We start from the raw sequence: 21,327 nt of genomic DNA on the forward strand, positions 1-21,327 counted from the left end.
TTCTTATGGTTAAACCATAATAAGACTAAAATGACAGATTTGGTAATCCTACAAGATCTATTGGAGTTCTGGAATAAGTTTAAAAAGAAATTTGGGCTGGAAAAGTTAATAATTAAAACAGCAAAACTACAAATGATCATGCTTTCTATTCAAGATATTAATTGAATTAATTATTATTATATATATTATTATTCAATAAAACAAGAAATAATAAAGATAGAAGGTAGGTGTATTTCTTTAAAAACAACAACACTGCCTACATTTAATAGAAACCTATAGGTGGTAGGCCTCTGCCCCTGAAACAGCCTGCCTGTGCCACCTATGCCCCTGAAGAAGCCTGCCTGTGCCACCTATGCCCCTGAAGAAGCCTGCCTGTGCCACCTCTGCCCCTGAAGCAGCCTGCCTGCGCCACCTCTACCCCTGAAACAGTCGGCCCATGACAGCTCTGCCCCTGAAGCAGGTTGCTTGTGCCACTTCTGCCCCTGAAGATGCCTGTCTGTGCCACTCCTTCCCCTGAACTAGCATGCCGGTGCTACCCGTCCCGCAAGTAGTCTGCCTCTGCCACCCTTGCCCCTTAAGCAGCCTGCTTGTACCACCTATACTCCTTAAGTAGCATGAATGTGCCACCTGTGCCCCTTAAGCAGCCTGCTTGTGCCACTTCTGCCTTAAATAGCATGCCTGTGCAACTTCTGCCCCTTAAGTAGTGTACCTGTGCCACCCCTGCCCCCTTAGAAGCCTACCTGTGCCATCCCTCCCCCTAAACACTTTAATTAAACATGAATTCACTCACTGTGACATAGAAGATACACCTTTATCCATATTATTAAGATGGGATAAGTTTTCCCACGAATATTCTGTAATTATTTTTCATATTATACTAAGTACCTTGATAACTATTGCCAAAAATGGAAATCATATAGTATCATAAATTGGGATAACATTAAACCTCAATTCACCTTCCAATGGGGGATGGAGAGAAAAATATCGTCACAATTAGGACTGGAAAAGAAAAAACAAATAAACTGAGATTATTGGATTTATCAAGTAAATAATCTATTTTGAAACAATCTAGAATGTAATTTAGTTTTGTGTAGAAATGTGTCAAATGCCACAGCCTTGTTCAACCGTATCTATATGTATATACAGTATGTATTTATATTTATTTCTAAATATGTCGCTAATCATACATTCAGCCAAATAATAAAAGATGAGCTGCACAACCATAAAAAATATTTAAACAAGACTTTATTATTCCAAAAATATACATACCAAACAAGATGTAGTCAAATAAGTCAGCAATAGACTCAATCAGTTTAATGCACATGCAAAACAAGATACACATTTGAAAAAGGATACCTCCAATTGTTGACTTATTTGACTATATCGGCTTTGGTATGTATATTTTTGGAAGAAGGTATGTCTGTATATTTTTTTATGGTTATACAGCCTATCATTTATTATTTTATAAGCTATGTTAATGCTGGACAATAACTGGCTGAGCATATATTGGGTGCCACTCAATAACAGCAGAAAATGTAGTTTTTGCCAAGTTTCTTACTATGTTAGATAACATCAAAAAGACAAGTTTCAATTACACTTTTATTTCTGTTTATAATTCAACAGACAAAATATTGTTCCTTTTAAATGTTAATTACTAAAACACAGAACACCTGGGTGTTTAATTGCTTAAGGACATTAGGAAAGCAACTCACTGGTGCATGGTGAAGACTGCCATATATCTTTTTGCAGAAAATAAAGTGGGCCAAAAAACATAATTATATTATCAATGCCACCAGCCAAGTTTTCTTTTTTAACAAAATATATATATACGCTATAAGGACAAAAGTATTGGGACACCTGAATATTTCAACAACAGGGATTTTTATGACATCAAATTCTAAATATGTAGTTAGCCCCCCATTACAGCTATAACAGCTTCCACTCTTCTCCAAACTGTTCTCACAAAGTTGGAAGCTGAACATTGTCCAAAATATATTGGAATGCTGAACCGCCATCTGTCCTCTCCTCTGATGTCTAGCTCTCATGCGCGCTTGCAAGATTTCTCAAGGGCTACCTCTATGCCCTGGAATGCCCCTTCCCGGTCTAAACGCATTTCCCCAAGCCTTTGGTCCTTCAGAAAAAAAATCCCTCAAGACCCCCTTCTTTAAGGATGCCTACAACCTTAAACGCCCTTCCATATTCCTTTAGCTTACGTTTTCTAGTCCATCTCCCGCAATACTTTTACTAGTGTGCTGGTCTATCCCTAACAATGGCAGTTTTACCTCTTGTGTAATAAACCATAACTCCATCTAGCTTGTAAGCAGGGTCCTCTTAACCTGTTGTTTTGGTAAGTTTAATTGTTATGTTATATACTACCTGTCATGTCCTGTTTATCCATTGTACAGCACTGCGGAATATGATGGCGTTTTATAAAGCAATAAATAATAATAATAAAAACAATACAATGATGTATAAAAAATGGAGGCCCTGCATATTCCACTTTGTGATTGGACCGTTTCTCATTTTTTTCCAGTTTGTCTAGTTTGCCATCAGTATGAGTATGCTGAGTCTGCACATTCTACATAAGGATATCATTTTGTATGCCTTAAGTGTAATAGTTATGCTGTTCCGCAATGCACAAGTATTTAGCTTCTTAGAAGACCAAGTAGCAAATAGTACATCCGAAAGTAAGATGTTATCATTGTCTGGAATTATAAGGAACAGATTAACATCTGCAAAACCTGACAGGTCTAATCTGTCTTCACTAGTGTATGTGCATGATGATGCTAATGCCAGTAGTACAGTACATCTCTCCAAAGAAAAATTCAAGTCCTGTCAGCCCTTTGGAGTAATAAATACCCTCCTTACTTTGTGAGGGTGACTCTTCTGAAGGTTATAAATCACTCATAACTTATTTCTTCATGTTCTGCAGATGGTACAGAACAAACAACTAAACAGATCTGCCATGAAGAAATGTTGTTCCCCTGTCTGGACGTAACATAGGTAACGAGCAGATATATGACAAATTAAACTGGGTGACTGGTTGGGAGGAAATTCAAGATAATATGAGAAAAAAAATTGCCGTTGATTGAATATAAATCATTACTGTATGTAATAATCAAGAGCTAATACATCAATAAGCAACCCTTATTTTTTAAATGAAACTTAATTTAGGGAGTAATATAAGCAAATGCAGTTTTAACTCATTTTAACTCATTTAGTATCACTGATATATTGTTTAAAGTTGCCCAAAAAGAAAAAATGGCTGGTGCTAATTCGTGTAATGGAATCGAGCAATATGTGTTCTCATGCGCAATAGTAGCTTGTCTTTTTAAATAATTGTTCTAATCATTATGTAATTAAAAGCTGTGTTTTATATGAGTCAATTACATACTTAAGCGAGCCTAAACAAACAAAAGGAATAGGTTTAATTTCATTACGGTTCATTTAGCTAAAAAAAAATAAAAATACATTTCCAGAGATATATTAGGAGACTGCCCTCTAAAAACATAGAAATACCCCTGATAACCCTATGCATCACAATTAGCAGTACTATAGAATTCGGAAAACCTCTCGTATAAAATACACATGCTACATTAACACAATAAAAAGGTTTTTTTATTTGTTTGTGTTTTTTCTTGCAAAAAGCATTTATTAATACAAATATTCTTCTTAAAGATTAAATTCATGCAAAAGATTTCAAGATTATGCTACCAACAGGAAAGATACGAAAGCAGCTTTTCTAAATGTAATTACTCCTGTAGTACCACTATTGGTGGCAACTAAATAGCTCTACTAAAAAGTTGTGATAGAAAATACATCTTGTCGGAGGTAAGAATATTTTTATCAGGATGCTCAGGAATCCTATCAGATTAGCCTATGAAGAGTCAACATCAGATTGTATACCTCTTGAGGAACCACCTAATCAGATGGAGCCCCTGAGATTAGAGCAAAAACCCTTAGAAAAGGGTCAAAAGCATGAGTGTTGCCAGGTATGTCAGTGGAGCAAATTCAATTTGCTTTGCTAACCCCCAAAACTAAATGCATGTTGGGCACCACTGCCCTTTTAAACTATAGCCTTTTTAATACACAATTTGATTTCTAATTGAAGAAATTATACTTCAGGTAGAACTCAAAACAGAATTTAGCAATGTATTTCTTACTGGTTAGAGAAACAGCAATGGTCAGCAACTGACTATAAACAAAGCTGGAAATATTAATAATTTGTTAAATGTCAATCATTTATGCCTGCCCTTCCTGGTTAGGGATTCTTAGACTGAGGGGGGCAGTGTTGGGCCCCTGCCATTAAGAGATGTAGTCTAGGGGTCAGGTTAGATCACTTGGTGTAGGTTCAACCTAAACCTGAGGTTAATTGGCTTGGAGTACTCTGGGGAGGGACCCATAGTTGTGGTATTTTGGTGGGAATTGTCCAAACCAGAGTGTTGGGCATGGTTAAGGCTGGTGGTATTTGGCAGGGCACTAAGACAGGGACCCACTCCCTGTGTGAGTTTTGCTGATAATGATGAAGGCTAGTTAAATAAACATAATTAAAACTGTTTAACCCCTTGATGACAATTGACGATCCGGGCACATCACGTGAAAACAAACAGTTAACGACAATTGACGTGCCAGGACCGTCATGACTTCAAGTGGGTATCAGTTTGTCTTAGTCCGTCAATTCTTGTCTTGTCTTGTCATACCCTTTGAATATATGTATTGTATTAAGCTCTATGTAAATTGTTGGCGCTATATAAATAAAAGATAATAATAATAATAATAATAATAAAGAAAGCGATCTATGTTCGCTTTCTGCACCCAAACGGTGTTGCTGTAATGCCTTAATGTCAAGGCATTCCACAACACCGCCTCCTAAACCTTAATGGTGTTTCTGAAATGCCTCGATAGCGACAGTGGCATATACCAAGACCTGTAAATTTATACCTAAAGTACAAGGTTTGTGGGAAAAATACACACAAGAAAAATACTACTGCAAACTTTAACAAAGGCTAGTGGTAGAATTAGTTCATGCAAAGAGTTAAAATACCAGCATTTGAAATACCCTGGGGTGTCTTGTTTTCAAAAATATATCGTTTTATTGGGCACACTGAATTGGCCAGGCTCAAAGATGTACCAAATAGGGCAGGGGCACTGGATCACCAAATGCCAAAGTTCAACATTGAAAAATGCGCATGGCCCAAATGTGGCCTTTTTGTCCCAAAACAGCCAGGTAACCCATGCATGTGAGGTATCGCTGTACTCAGGAGATGTTACTGAACACATATTGGGGTATTGTTTGGAAGTTATTTATACCAGGACCTGTTAATTTGACAACGCCTGCTGGTAGAATTAGTGCATGGAAAGAGTTAAAATACTAGTATTTGAAATACCCTGGGGTGTCTAGTCTTAAACAATATATGGTTTGATGGGGTAAATTGCATTGGCCGGGTTCAAAAATACCCAAAATAGCACATGGGGGAAGAATTACGAGATTTGGAAATAATGCTTTTGAAATAGCAAAACGCTACCTGTACTTAGTGCCCCATAACGTGCAGAAAAAAGTAAAAAAAGTCAGAAAAGGTCATTTTTTTCTGAATTTTTCACCGTATTTTATATTTTTTTTTATAGTAAATGATATGATACATATATATAACTTGTGTGGGTTCAGTAAACGGGAAAGAAGAAAATTACAGCTAAACACAAGCACCGCAGAAATGGTAAAACAGCCATTGTCACGAAGGGTACACAAAATAAAATCAGCCATTGTCACGAAGGGGTTAAGAACATTTTATATTCCTGTACTGAATGTTGTATGGAAGGTTTCCTTTTTCCTTACATTGTAACATTGCAGTGTTTACTAAAACTAAGTGGCCTTTAAAATCCAGTAACTAACTGTGTTATTTTGCTTGTCATTTTGCTGCTTATCAACGCAGAGGTCAAGAACTTCCTATCAATACCATCAAAACTGCATGTTAAGGTCAAAAAAGGATAATTTATAAAAGATTATTAAAACCATTTCAAACATTTATGTTTACTGCTGGAAGTTTAATATTGTATTTGGTTCTAATGCATTAAACTTCATTTGTAGCAAATACTTGTTCCACACAATGCGATTTGCCATATTGAATGGTAAGTAAGCTTGATTGTGCTAGCTGTTATTTCAGTTCTGCTCAAGTAAATTATGAGATAAATCAGGTAAATGCCAGGACTACTTAAAACTGAGGTTTATGATATACAGAAAAAAGCTTTCCCCAGCTAGAACACAACAATAATATGCTGCCACCTACAGGTTATAGATAACTATTTAGTAAATAGTCATTTAATCTCCTCACAATACATAACAGGTTAATTTACAAATCATGAACCCCTTTTATGCATTACAGTAAAAAGTACATTTAACAACTAAATCACAAATACAATACAAATACTTCTATACAAGCCCAGACTAGCACAGTGGGCTGCTGGCCAACGGTGCCCCATTTTCCAGCTGCTGGATATGCCCAGCTTAAGCTACCTGAGCATAAAAACACAGCATCAGCAGGCGGCCGCTGGCTCGTTATCACCAGTCTCGCCGTGCTTGAATAGTTTTCAACTAGATCATATTAAATATATAGTATGATGCACTAGACACAATAGACATTTCTGCTATGTGATTTGGAATCCATGCTCATTTGGTACTATAAGGGGAAACTGGAAAGCGAAAAACAAATTTGTACAATGGATTATTACTTAGATCTAGAGAAGAGGCTTCATAAAATAACAATGTATTTTTTAATAAACCCAGCCATGCCACAAACACGTCTATAAATAACGCATTGTCCACATAGAAAACACCTGAAAAATGTAGGATGCATTCATATACTGATGCCACCAATATCAGGAATCACACTGTAAATATATATATTGTAAATTGTAACTACATCTGAGATAGATATAGTGTATAGACTATATAAATCATGTATGCACACCCGCACATATATGCATAAGAAGAAGTTAAATCCACTTGGGTTGCTGTCATTAATCTATTAAGTAAAGTAAAGGAAGGCATGATTGATTATGTTCTTAAAGGGATAAGCCTGTGATTTTTTTTCTACCACACATCTGAGAAGCAGGATTCTTATTGATGTCTTATTCCAATTAGTAAAAAAGAAAACCAGTTATCTGTGTGATTCCCTTTTTATATTTTTTGTATGATGTCAAAGACATTATGCAAACCTTTAACATGCGCAGTTTGAATATAAGAACATATAGAAGCGTTAAAAAATGACAGGATTATGGAACTTCAAAGATCTATGTGTATATTCCATAAAAATAACTGTAATGGTTTTAGTTGCTAAAAAAATGTTTAGTATGTGCTAATGGACCTTTAAAATGGAGATGAGACCAACAACTTCAACGTAACATTATCAGGTGCTATTTTATTTGTTTCCACACTGGAAAGAAAGGTCAGTAAATATTGAAATATAAGTTCAACCAAAATGACCAAAGAGACATCAGGAGAATTTGAATTCTGCCAGAAAATAAAAATTACATAGAAAGTGAAAGGGCGTAAGAGGGCATGTCATTAACTTTGCTAAAAAGTCTCTTGTGGCTATGTTACTTTCAATGTGAACCTTCCCTGAATCTTTCCCAGTAAATCAGCAACTTCTTATTATTCCACTGTAGGTGGTGTTAGTCGATAAGATCCTTCAAACCTGACATCCTAATTTTTATAGATTCCTAGTTGTTATCTAGCATTTCCAAAGTTCATCTGGTACAATGATCTAAGGAAGGCATAGCTATGAGTTTTTAATGCATCAGTAAATCTTTAAAACCACAAGGAAGTCTCACATTGAAAAGTAGGAAATGATAAATCTAAAAATATCATGTCATTTAGAGTAAAGCGTTTATACACAGATGCAGACGGGAAATATATTTATCACGTCGGTGTGCTAAGCTATTCCCTGCGGAAACGCTATATCTGTTTTCCTGATATAAATGCTTGCTTTGGAAAATGACTCAAAATTGAGTCCGGAAAGAAACATCTGAATTCAGTAAATATATATTTCATATCTAAAAAACAAAACTTAAAGTAGTCATCAGCAAAAAGAAATAAGTGAAAATCACATGGTAAAGATTTTAAACTAAACTCTGAAATTGCAAACTATAAATACAGAAACATACTGAGAGAATATAAGTAGAAGAAGGTTTACAATAAAAAACATCTCTCTGGTTTGTGAGTTAAAGAGTTTTTCTCACGATTTTTTTCAGTGATTAGTAAAGCAGACTATTTTTCATGATGTTGATGGTTTGATAAGCATCTGACTCACTCACATAAACAGTGTGTGTGCGTGAATGTGTGTATGTGTGTGTGTGTATGTGTGCGCGTGTATGTGCGCCTATGCTCACATATTACTGATGCATTTTCACCTGCCCCTCACCAAATGGTAGGCAGGTGCTAGGAGGAGGCATTTATGCATAAATTCAATTATCATTAGTAGGGATTAATTGAGCTGTTATTTTATCATTATTTAATTAAAAACAACTTAACACAGAAATACACAATTTGATGGTATATAGCAACCATTCAGCATGTTTTTCCTGCTATAAGGACATCAAATCTTATTTGATCTTTGGTACTTGTTCTATCACTATCCTTAACTGCATTTACCTCTACCGCTCTTCTGCCATCATATATAACATTTCTCCTCTAAAATATACTTCTGCTTTCTACTTTGTTGAATCCTTTTATGTAGTTAAGTGTTTCCATCCCCTCTTCCTTTCCTTCCTACAAGGCATATGTGTTGAGATCAATCAATCATTCACCATTTAAGTAGCCCTTCCCTCAGTAGCGTACCTAGCGGGGGGCGGGGGGGGGCGGTCCGCACCAGGTGCCGCTCATCAGGGGGGTGCCAACTTGCCGGCACCCGGCACCCCTCCAGAGACGGACAGTAATGTCCGCCGCTGGAGGACCAGGCTCGCAAGGGAGCGCTATCGCCCTTGAACCCGTCTTAAAATCACTCAAGGGAGCCGGAGGTCTGTTAATGTGTGGATTGGTATATGTGTGGATTGGTATATGTGCGGATTGGTAAGTGTGTGAGAGTGATGGGTGTTATGCTGTACCATTTCCAATGTATTTTTCATTATATAATTATGCTCTAGTACATCATAACTCCCATCACTCTATACTGTTCCATACAGTGGCAGAGCTGGGAGACAGAGGCCTTGCACCCCCACCGCAGGACTCCTGAAAGGTAAGTGAACTTCAAAGGGGGAGAGGGTAGATAGTTAGGAGGGGGTAGATAGGGAGAAGGGAGTGAGACGGGGTAGGTAGGACAAAAGGGAGTGAGAAGGGGTAGATAGGGCAATCATACTCCTATCATGCCAAGTCTGCGAGTACATCCTGGAATCTGGGTATGCCTGGGCATGACAGGAATGTGATTGCTGTTAACAATCATATATATATATATATATATATATATATATATATATATTAATATTGTTATTTAATTGCTTTGTCCTATTTTGGTGTGTTACTTACTTTAAATAAAAGTGTTAGATTTTTTTTTTATGGTGTGGGGGGGGTCATATTCGGTCTCGGCCAGGTAAATGCTGCATTTTTGGTTTCAGTCCAGAATTCGTTTCGGTGCATCCCTACTACTAATGAAGTGGTAGGCCTACACCACATCAATGTTTGGCTTAGTATATAGTGATAGGAGTTATGCTGCACTATTGTCAATGTCTGGCTCAATGTATAGTGATAGGGATTACGCTGTACCACCGTCAATGTGTGCCTCAGTATATAGTGATAGGTGTTATGTTGTACCACCGTCATTGTCTGCCTCAGTATATAGTGGTAGGTGTTATGCTGTACCACCGTCAATTTCTGCCTCAGTATATAGTGATAAGGGTTATGCTGTACCACCGTCAATGTCTGCCTCAATATATAATGATAACAGTAAGTGTTATGCTGTACCACCTTCAGTGTCTGCGCCGGTATATAACGGTAGAAGCTATGCAGTTTTAAAGTGTGTGGGGGGGGGGGTGCCACATACAGGATCCGCCCCAGGTGCCAAATACTCTAGGTACGCCCCTGCCTTCCCTTAATTTCTCCATAATATCTATCTTATCTTTTTGAAGATGGGGTCTCCAGAACACAATAGGTCTGACCAGAGATCTGTTAAGTGGCACATCCTCAGTACTATGTGTTTTAATGATAGGTGTGGGTTTAACACGGCCGGCCCAAGACATAATGCCGCCTGGGGCGAAGGTTGAAATGCCGCCCCCACCCCGCTCATTATCTACCCTTCCTCTCCCTACCTTCTCATTATCTAGCCCCCTCCCTCCCTTCCTATTATCTACCCTATCCCCCCCCCTTTGTACTTCACTTACCTTTCATCAGTCCTGCGGCGAGTCTCCCTGCTCTGCCACAGTACGCGCTGCTTTACTGCTGAGCGCCGGAAATGACATTATATTCCAGCAGTCAGCATTACAAGCCAAGACCGAGCTAGAGGGCTTGCAGAGGAGAGAGGGGTGCCGAGCGGATACTGACAACTTGATAAGCGAAAACCACTCAGCGCCCCTCTCTCTCCTCTGCGAGCCCTCTAGCTCGGTCTCAGCTTGTAATGCTGAGTGCCGGAAAAAAAAAAAGGCGCTTGGGGCGGAAAAGTGCAGCCTCTTCAAAAGTGCCGCCTGGGGCAATTGCCTCACTCTGCTCCATGGTAGGGCCGGCCCTGGGGTTTAAGCTAAAATTTTGAAATTTGGTTTGAATCAAGCTGACACTCAAAACACGTAGGAACTATTTTTGGTTGGGTTTTTTTCCCCATTTTTTGGGATGGTGTAGAGTCGCATGGCATCATGTTAAGACCGCCATAGACAGACCAGTAATGTGTGGCAGTAGAGTAGACTTTAACCCTTTGAGTTGCTGGGGGTAGGGGCACATTTTCCTTGGTGGGATGCCATATTAATGTATGTATTTCTGCTATTTAAATTTTGGTTAGAACCTTAGCAAACTTTACCTAGGGGAAACTATATATATTTTAAGGACAAGTTAGGCTACTGAAATTGATTGACACTTAGTTTATGGCAAACTGTGTATATAAAATGTAGTGGCAAAAAATAATAAAAATAACTGTATCATGTGACCCAGCTCAGCAAAAAAAGCAATTCCTAATCACCATGTTAAAGAAGCAATACATTTATGAAATGGTTTTTACATATTAAAAGAATCAATTTGTGTATTAGAACCCCATCCTATATGAATTAAAACTTAGGTTTTCTGAGGTAGAATAGTCTGGAGAAAATACTGAATAAACAAATAAAAAAGCACACTATAGGTTCAACCCGGCTTAAAATCACTCAAGGGAGCCGGAGGTCTGCTAAAGACCTCCGATACCGCTCCCTTGTGATCCGCGCGGCAACAGCTGCTGTGCGCCGGGGTTTGTTGTTAGATCCCGGCGCACAACACTGAAGCCGCGCCCACCGCTGTCCGTGCCCTCTGAACCGGAAGAAGACAGAGAAGACAGAAGAACTGAAGAAGAAGAACGAAGAGGAGGAAAAGGAGCTGTAAGGAGAAAAGAGGAAAGGTAGGAAAATATTCAGTGAGAGTGGATTAGTATATATGTGTGGATTGGTATATATGTGTGGATTGGTATATATGTGTGGATTGGTATATACGTGTGGATTGGTATATACGTGTGGAATGGTATATACGTGTGGATTGGTATATACGTGTGGATTGGTATATACGTGTGGATTGGTATATACGTGTGGACTGGTATATAGGTGTGGATTGGTATAGGTGTGGATTGGTATATATGTGTGGATTGGTATATATGTGTGGATTGGTAAGTGTGTGAGAGTGATGGGTGTTATGCTGTACCATTTCCAATGTCTTTTTCATGATCAAATTATGCTCTAAAAGTACATCATAACTCCCATCACTCTATACTGTTCCATACAGTGGCAGAGCTGGGAGGCAGAGGCCTTGCACCCTCACCGCAGGACTCCTGAAAGGTAAGTGAACTTCAAAGAGGGAGAGGGTAGATAGGGAGAAGGGCGTGAGACGGGGGAAAGGGGGTAGATAGGGGGAAAGGGGGTAGATAGGGGAGAAGGGAGTGAGAAGGGGTAGATGGGGCAGAAGGGAGTGAGAAGGGGTAGATAGGGCAATCATACTCCTATCATGCCAAGTCTGCGAGTACATCCTGGAATCTGGGTATGCCTGGGCATGATAGGAATGTGATTGCTGTTAACAATCATATATATATACATATAATATTGTTTTTTAATTGTTTTGTCCTATTTTGGTGTGTTACTTACTTTAAATAAAAGGGTTTTTTTTATGGTGTGGGGAGGTCATATTCGGTTTCGGACAGGTAAATGCTGCATTTTCGGTTTCAGTCCAGAATTCGTTTCGGTGCATCCCTACTACTAAGCCAGACAATGAAGTGGTAGGCCTACACCACAACAATGTTTGGCGTAGTATATAGTGATTGGGGTTATGCTGCACTATTGTCAATGTCTGGCTCAATGTATAGTGATAGGGATTACGCTGTACCACTGTCAATGTGTGCCTCAGTATATAGTGATAGGTGTTATGCTGTACCACCGTCATTGTCTGCCTCAGTATATAGTGGTAGGTGTTACGCTGTACCACCGTCAATTTCTGCCTCAGTATATAGTGATAAGTATTATGCTGTACCACCGTCAATGTCTGCCTCAGTATATAATGATAACAGTGAGAAGAGGCAGAGGTGGTAGATAGTGATACAGGGGGATAGATAGTGAGAAAGGGGAGTTTTGTTACAAGTTTTTATTCCTTTCTTTTTTTGGGATGGGGGGGCACCAGAGGAGTAGTCCGCACAGGGCGCCAGAACACCTAAGGCCGGCTCTGCCTTAGAGTGGCGGACCCGGTTGCAGTTGCGGCGGGCTTAAGGGGCTCTGCCTTAACGCGGCCATATAGGCCCAGTCAGTCCGGTCCTGACTGGGCCTATTTTAAGGTAGGAGCCTGGAGCTGCAGCTCCATCAGCCCCTAAGTCAATCCTGCCCTGCCACAGGCGCGGTCGCAGTTGCTGCTTGCTCTGGCAACAAGGTAAATAGGGTGAGGGAAGGGGCTGCAGTGAGAAGGGGCAGAGGGGGGTTAGGTAGTGAGAAAGGGGGAGAGGGGATAGATAGAGGCGGTACATATTGAGAAGTGGGGAAGGGGGTTACATAGTGAAAAGGGGGAACATAGTGAGAAGGGGCAGATAAGATGATGAGAGGGGGTAGTGTGAATGCGTATGAGAATGAATGAATAAATGTGTGGATGAATTGTGTGAATGCGTATGACAATTAATGAATTCATGTGTGGATGAATTGCTTGAATGATTTGTGAGACTGCATTAATGAATGTGTTAATGGTTTGTGTTAATGATTAAATGCAAAGATGGTACATGAAGGGTGGGCTTTAACAATAAATAAATAAATATGGGCTGCTCAGGCTTAAATGCCCGGGCCTATTTTTTGTCCCAGTCCGGGCCTGAATATATCTATATTGGAGCTCATTACAATAAGGCACAAGGATAACACATTTCCAAACTTTGCCTTATCACTTATAATGTATGAGGAAATCAGATCAAACAGGGCTTGTTTTTAATATAGTCTCACAAGTGAACACCTATTTGTCCCCTGTGTTTGGCATATTTATATTGTCAGTAAGGTATTGTTTCACATATGCATAAATGTATGAGAAAAAAATCATCATTTTTAAAAACTTTATATTAATATTTGTTTTTTCATTTTCATATTAACATTTTGGTATTTACTTTTTTATCAGCACTGTAAATTATAGTCTAGTTTTCATTGATAGTGTCATGCCACGGCATGAGTAACTGGAGCTTGGCACTGAATGGGTTAAGGCATTTGACTGATGCTAAGTCCAGTAACATTTGTTCACACCTTTCCATTTGGAGCCAGAACCCAAAATAAAACTTGATTACCCCATGCTGGGTATTGTCACCTTGGACTGCTGTGGAAGAGTGAAAGGCCAGACATCCTGGCAACATCTCTCTGGGGTGTGGAGACAGGGTATCAATAGACACAGGGTAAAATTATTAAATGTATAATGTCCAAAATATGATGGGTACATAACTTTTGGGCCCCATCGTACATTGCATCCTTATGCCTGCGACGTGCTGGTTTCAGGGAGACCAAACACGCCATGCAGGCATGACCATAACAAGTGTTATGCGAACGTGTCCTTGTGCCAACTGATACAGGTGTGGAGTTTGGTATGAAAATGATCACTAGGACCAGAGAATTATGATGATCCTGGTGTCATAATTATGCCAAGCTCAGCCAGCGTCATATTACATATTTTGTGATCCCAGACCAAAGATGAGAAGATATAACCCCGCCTTCAGAATAGTTCTGAACCCCCTACTCCCATCCCCTTGCTCAGGTAACAGGAAAAGGGCGGTCTTGGGGGGGGATAAAAAGGTGGGCAATTGGTAATGGAGGGAGAGCCTGTTTTTACCATCACAGAGACAACATCAAGGCTCCAAGGAAGTATGGTATGATATTCTGTTTTATCCCTTTTATTTTACACTGTTTTGTACTATCTAAGTCTATGTCTCTTTTTATATGCATTTTTATGTAACAGCACTGTGACCCATTTTATACTCAGATTAAACATTTTTAATCAGTTCTGTCTTTGTTCTCTAATCGAATTCAGCCTGGAGATAGCCTTTTGTATACATATAAATACGTCACGTTACTAAGCGGTTAACTATATAGATATCAGTTTGGGGATTGTGTAGTTATCGCGGTCTGATTGTTTTTGGGTAACCTAAGACGCCCGGTTTTAAAGTTCTTGGTGGTGGCAGCGTGGTTTACACTGGGAGTTTTGGGGTGACTGGTTGGGGTTGGTGGTGGTTGCTTGGTGCCCTGCGGGGAAAGTGACCAAACGTGCCGGAAGTCTGGTTGGCGTTTAACCCTTGGTACACCCATACTCCCATTTGTCTATACCGGCAAAGTGCAGGAAGCTGCTGTTTACATATTTACTAACTGTATTCACCCACTAATGACACAGGAAGTACTATTATGTCCTCTAAAGCAAATGCTAGGCAACAAAGAACGTAATAGTACGTCCTATAGAAAAAACTCACCAGTTCACGGGGAGGGGAACTGCCTCGCAAAAGGCAGTCCCCCATAACCCAATCCAGAACCCCCACAGTCATGTGATTGCTGTAATCACCAATCACAGCGATTGAAAAGCATTCATACAACAAATATACAGGGAGAGTAGATTTGGCCGACCAGTGTCTGCTGCATTACCTGGTGTACTTAAAATCAGTAATATGGTACAAAAAGGTTGTTGTCCCAAATTATCGAGTGCAATGCATATGTACTAAACAAGAAAAGTTGCAACTGCAAGGAGATGTTCTTTTTTATGCTTCCAAATTAACTTTATCTCAAGTTTTCTTTTTGATGCCTCTCCTTCGCCCAGAAAATTTGCAATTAGAAAATGTCCTTAGGTTGGTTGGCAGACATTTTTCTGGCAGGATTGCTCCCACTTTTGACAATATCATTTTGGAGACAAATAGGTATGGCACACAATGTCTTGCAGCTAACCCAGGCTCTTCCTACTATAGGCTCTGGCACCCCATTTACCTCAGATAAATCAAATGTTAGCAACCCCCTATTTTCCCAGGCAGCACAGGATATACCCTGTCATTTCCCATATATCTGGGAAAAAATAAACACCTAAAATCCTCCTGGCAGCTTATACACTGTAGGCACAAATGGCAAAATAGTTATTACCTCTGGCTAGATAACTATTACACCAGCATCAAATTAGTAAGCAATTTGTTCCTGCTTAAGACCAAGCCTGTGGCATTGTGCCCAGCATCTACTCTCCCAGAAAAAAAGGAAACAAAAAATAAGAGAGAGAAAGGATGCTTATGTTCCATAAAAACCGAAAAGACACTACCAGTGACTACCAGGGAAGGAGATGCCGTCAGCAATCCACACTGCAGAATTTCTTGGAGTACCTAAAATCAGTAATATGGCACAAAAAGGAAGTTTTCATACATTGTGTATGTGCTATACAAAAAAGTTGCCACTGCAAGGAATTTTTTTTACACGTCCAAATTAAGTTTATTTCAGGTTTCACAGTTAGACTTGTTGGCGGACATTTTTCTAGCAGGGTTCCCCCCACTGCCTCCAAAGGGTGTCTGCTTTCAAGATATAAATATACTTAATTTGAACTGCTGCTAAACCTTTCCAAATACTGCATGGGCGTAGCAACAAAAAAATCCCAAAATTTGGAAACTGTAATGGGTGTGCTGTGTCCTGTATAGCACAAATAACACCGAAAAACTATGCATATGTAATGTTTCTGTAATCTGGAGACGCAGATGTAGTGACCCAAAGAGAATTGTGATGCAAAAGGGTTAATGGTGTGATAAAGGCATTTTGGTATAATCTGTTGTTTTGGCAATTCTCTGTATAAGGTATAAAAGGAACTTTAAATCAAAAGATGTTATGTAAAATGTTCTATTTTGGCTGAACACAGTTGACTATGTCCTTGAACCAGGAATGCTGGGAGTTTGAGGACCCAGACTCACAGGATAGGGAGTATAGCATGAGAATCCTGTTTTTTAATTAACCACAGAATTTATAAACAATAGTAAATGAACATGATCATGTAAACAGATACTTATATAGAAGTTCATGTATTACTGAAAGGTATAAAAGTGGGCCTCTTCCAGCAATTATGAGACTCTGCCATGGACTAGTGTATGGTGCCTGGCATTAGCCCTGCAGCCCGCACTGAATAGCTTTCAGGATCTCCCAGTAAAGGAAGGGATGTAAGCATTATCTATTTCATCCCTCTTTCATTGCTGATTATCATGCATTTATTTTGATTTTGTTAATAAACTATATGCATGATTTCATCCATAGAGTTAAAGTGTCACCTCTGTTTCCTCTAACCTGTTAACCCATGTGGGTTAACAGGTGAACAAGTTTTGGTGTATTTTTCTGCAGTTATTTAACCTTTGCAAGGAATCCTAAGGGATACACAAGCATTTGTGAAAAATACTAGGAAAATACCATTTGTTGTCTGCTAACCAAAATTATTCATTTTCTGATACGTTGCTCACTAATAATATTATAAACCCAGCATAATAAAGGTAAAAAAAAATGTAAAACTTTGAAAAAAAAAATCTGCACTCTGGTTTATCCTGTAATTGCCAGAACTATATGAAAATTGTGTGTATGTACATGTTCATATTTTCTTCTATTTTTGAATATTTTTTATAATATACATTAGATGGACAAAAGTATTGGGACGCACCACTTAATTATTGAATTTGGTGCTTCAATCCGACCCATTGCCACAGGTGTATAAAATAAAGCACCTAGCCATCTAGTCTGCATTGAGATGAAAGTGGCCATTCTGAAGAGCTCAGTGAATTCAAGCATAGGGGTGCTGTGATAGGATGCCACCTTTGCAATAAGTCAGTTTGTGAATATTCATCCCTGCTAGATATTCCACGGTCAACTGTAGGTGGTATTATTGGAAAGTGGAAGCATTTAGGAACAACAGCAACCTAGCCACAAAGCAGATGATGACTCAAAGTCACAGAGTTGGGTCACCCAGCGCTGAGGCGCATGGTGCATAAAAGTTGCTATGCTGATTCCACACCTGAAGTTGGATTTGTGAAAAATACTAGGAAAATACCATTTGTTGTCTGCTAACCAAAATTATTCATTTTCTGATACTTTGCTCACTAATAATATTATAAACCCAGCATAATAAAGGTAAAAAAAAATGTAAAACTTTGAAAAAAAAAAATCTGCACTCTGGTTTATCCTGTAATTGCCAGAACTATATGAAAATTGTGTGTATGTACATGTTCATATTTTCTTCTATTTTTGAATATTTTTTATAATATACATTAGATGGACAAAAGTATTGGGACGCACCACTTAATTATTGAATTTGGTGCTTCAATCCGACCCATTGCCACAGGTGTATAAAATAAAGCACCTAGCCATCTAGTCTGCATTGAGGTGAAAGTGGCCATTCTGAAGAGCTCAGTGAATTCAAGCATAGGGGTGCTGTGATAGGATGCCACCTTTGCAATAAGTCAGTTTGTGAATATTCATCCCTGCTAGATATTCCACGGTCAACTGTAGGTGGTATTATTGGAAAGTGGAAGCATTTAGGAACAACAGCAACCTAGCCACAAAGCGGATGATGACTCAAAGTCATGGAGTGGTGTAAAGCATGCAGCCACTGGACTCTGGAGCAGTGTAAAAGTGTTCTGTGGCATGATGAATCACACTTCTCTGGCAGTCTAATCGGCGAGTATGGGTTTGGCGGATGCCAGGAGAGCGTCACATGCCTGACTGTATTGTTTGGTGGAGGAGGGATATTGGTATGGGGCTGTTTTTCAGGGTTTGTCCCCTTACTTCCGGTGAAGGGAAATCTTCATGCTTTGGCATACCAGGACATGTTGGACAATGTTATGTTTCCAACTTTGGAACAGTTTGGGGAAGGTCCTTTTCTATTCGAGCATGACTATGCACCAGTGCACAAAGCAAGCTCCATAAAGACATGGTTGGATGAGTTTGGTGTGGAAGAAATTGACTGACTCACATGTAGCTGCCATGAGAGAAAACACTGAGAACCCAGGGGCTGTTGCTAGGTTATAAAAAGATCTGGAGTAAAGCCTAATAATAACGTTACATGTGCCATGCTTTTTTGCATAGCACTAAAATTTTCACTTAACATTTCTGTGATTCCTTTCCATATAGATGCATGTAATAGTACATATTATTGAGTAAATATTGCATTCAAGTTTTGCATGTAAAAATAAAGGTAGCTTAGATAAAAGAAAATATTCTCTAAAACTTATATATGTGAACCCAGCTGCTCTTCTACTTGCTTGCATGCTTGTAGCTTCTCTCCTCGTACCAAAGCGGTGCCAGTTATATCATGGGCATTCTACAGGAATTCCCAGGTGTCTCTGTCTCTGCATTGTCATTTGCAGCTCGAGGGGAGAAATAAAATACCCCCCTCCTACAGATTGGTGACCTAAGTTGCTCTAACACCCACACACTCTAATACAGTCCACCAACACCCATACACTTACTATAACACTATATACTATATATACAGAACACTCTGTTTACCGGAAAGGAATGCATATCATATTTCAAAGGTCTAAAACTAATATAATTCCAAAGCAATCCCAGTGGGATGAAAGTAGCAGGAGACAATCAGGTTGCAAGGGTATAAAAAAGTGGAGTCTCATAGTTGGAGTCCAAAAGTCAATTAATCTATATGCATTACAAGTGAGGAGAATGCATAAAGCCTTTGTCCCAGTTCCAGTGGAAACAGCAAGGGATTTGATAGGTATCTTTCTCCCAATACGATACACAAAGTATTTTTCCATTTTGTGGTACTTACTGAACTTTGAGAACTGCAACATACACCATTTACATTTTCTACTATTCTATCCCAATGGTAACATCTACAGACATATTAACTATGTGCTTACTAATAATCTATGTTTCTGCCTTGTAACAATGTGTCCATTAACCTATGAGATAAAAAAATGTACCTTTAAATTAGTATCTTAACCTATTCCGCAAAAGATTTAATTTTGTTAAATTGAGCAGATATGTAACTTTACCTATTCATGCCTTTTTCTGCAAGATTTATTTTACTTTGACAGAAAAAGCAAAAATAGAGGCATCCAAGTTCCACGTAAAAAAAAAATACAGAAAATGACAGCTATTCTAGCAACCGTTCATCTCTCTGTACAGTCAACTTGCAGTAAAAGAACATAAAAAATGTGCCGCTCCATTTGACCTTCAGCTTTCTAAAGCCTCCCAGGTGTTATGACAGTACTCCCATGTTCCATAGAGTAAGATTATTAAAAACCTCTGGCTGTGGGAGAGTTTCAGATGTGAACATTGTATGGCACGTCACTGACTTCTGTTCAGCTGCTTCTGTAATAGCTCTCTTCGGTGAGCAGAGATTGTTTCTGTACAAGAAGCAATACTCACCGTGTTTCAAACTTTAGCCTCTGGCAAATCTGTCACATCAGGAGCTATCCCCTATTTCTTTGACAGATTGGCCTAAGGCTAGAAGTTAATCTTATATGTCAGAAACGGTATATAGAGAGAACGCGATTACTATACCAGGGCAGTGATATTAAAATACAATGTTCCGGTGTCTGGTAACACAAGTGTAAGTTTTCAAAACATTCTTAAGCTGCCATGAGACCAGAGTCGGAATGATTGTTAATTAAGCAAAAGTTTACAGTCTAGAACTCTAGAAAGAAAAAAAAAATATCCATTTGCAAGACTTGAAATTACTTATGATTGCAAATTTAGCAGACACTTCCAACTCACCTGTTCATATCATAAATTATATCCACAAGCAGAAAAGCTTGTATGGCTACTTATGTATCTAGACATTTTTTTTAATGGTGCATTGCCATAGCATTCAAATTTATAGATCCTGAATTAATATAACCTTAGTTTACATTTCTGTACATTGAGGTACAAAGGTGGAAAATTCATGTGTGCCACGAAAGTGATTGTCCATGTACACTCCACAAGACACAGCAAGAACCCCTATAACATTCTTTACAGGTATCTCACTCTAATGAAAACAGTATAGTCTCCAAATTGTATTTGTATTTATTAATTCATGTTGGAGTTAATATTGCATGGACTCCAATGCATTTTAATGCATGCAAATCGGTGCATGCATCCTTTAGTTATTGGCATTAGAAAATAAGATGTCGTTCTCATTCAGTTCTTTCCCAACTGTCTGAACTGAAAGAATATTTCCTATTTTGTATTTCCCCATGTATAAGACGCACCTTTTTTCGAAAAATGTGGGGTCTAAAAACTGGGTGCCTCTTATACAGTGGTTGTAGATTGTAGATTGCAGTTACTACTTCCCAGTACCTCCCTGCAGTCACACTGACGATTGGCCCCGCCCCTTTCAGACTTAGACAATTGGCCCCACCCCTTTCCTTATAGCAGCCAACTCATCTAACAGGAAGTATAAATTTAATATTTTGGCTGCTGAAAGTTAGGGGAGGTGATGGTTAATTTAGGGGCAGTTATGGTTAATGGGGTCTTTAGGGTTAATTTAGGGGCAGTTATGGTTGATGGGGTCTTTAGGGTTAATTTAGGGGCAGTTATGGTTGATGGGGCCTTTAGGGTTAATTTAGGGGCAGTTATGGTTGATGGGATCTTTAGGGTTTATTTAGGGGCAGTTAATGGATGGGAGTGATGAGGATGATGAGTATGAATTTTATGATAATACATATTTTTTCAAATTTC

The sequence above is a fragment of the Sceloporus occidentalis genome, unplaced genomic scaffold, assembly GCF_023333645.1.
Source record: "Sceloporus occidentalis isolate IW3139 unplaced genomic scaffold, rSceOcc1.0.p SCAF_37, whole genome shotgun sequence".
Classification (NCBI taxonomy): Eukaryota; Metazoa; Chordata; class Lepidosauria; order Squamata; family Phrynosomatidae; genus Sceloporus; species Sceloporus occidentalis.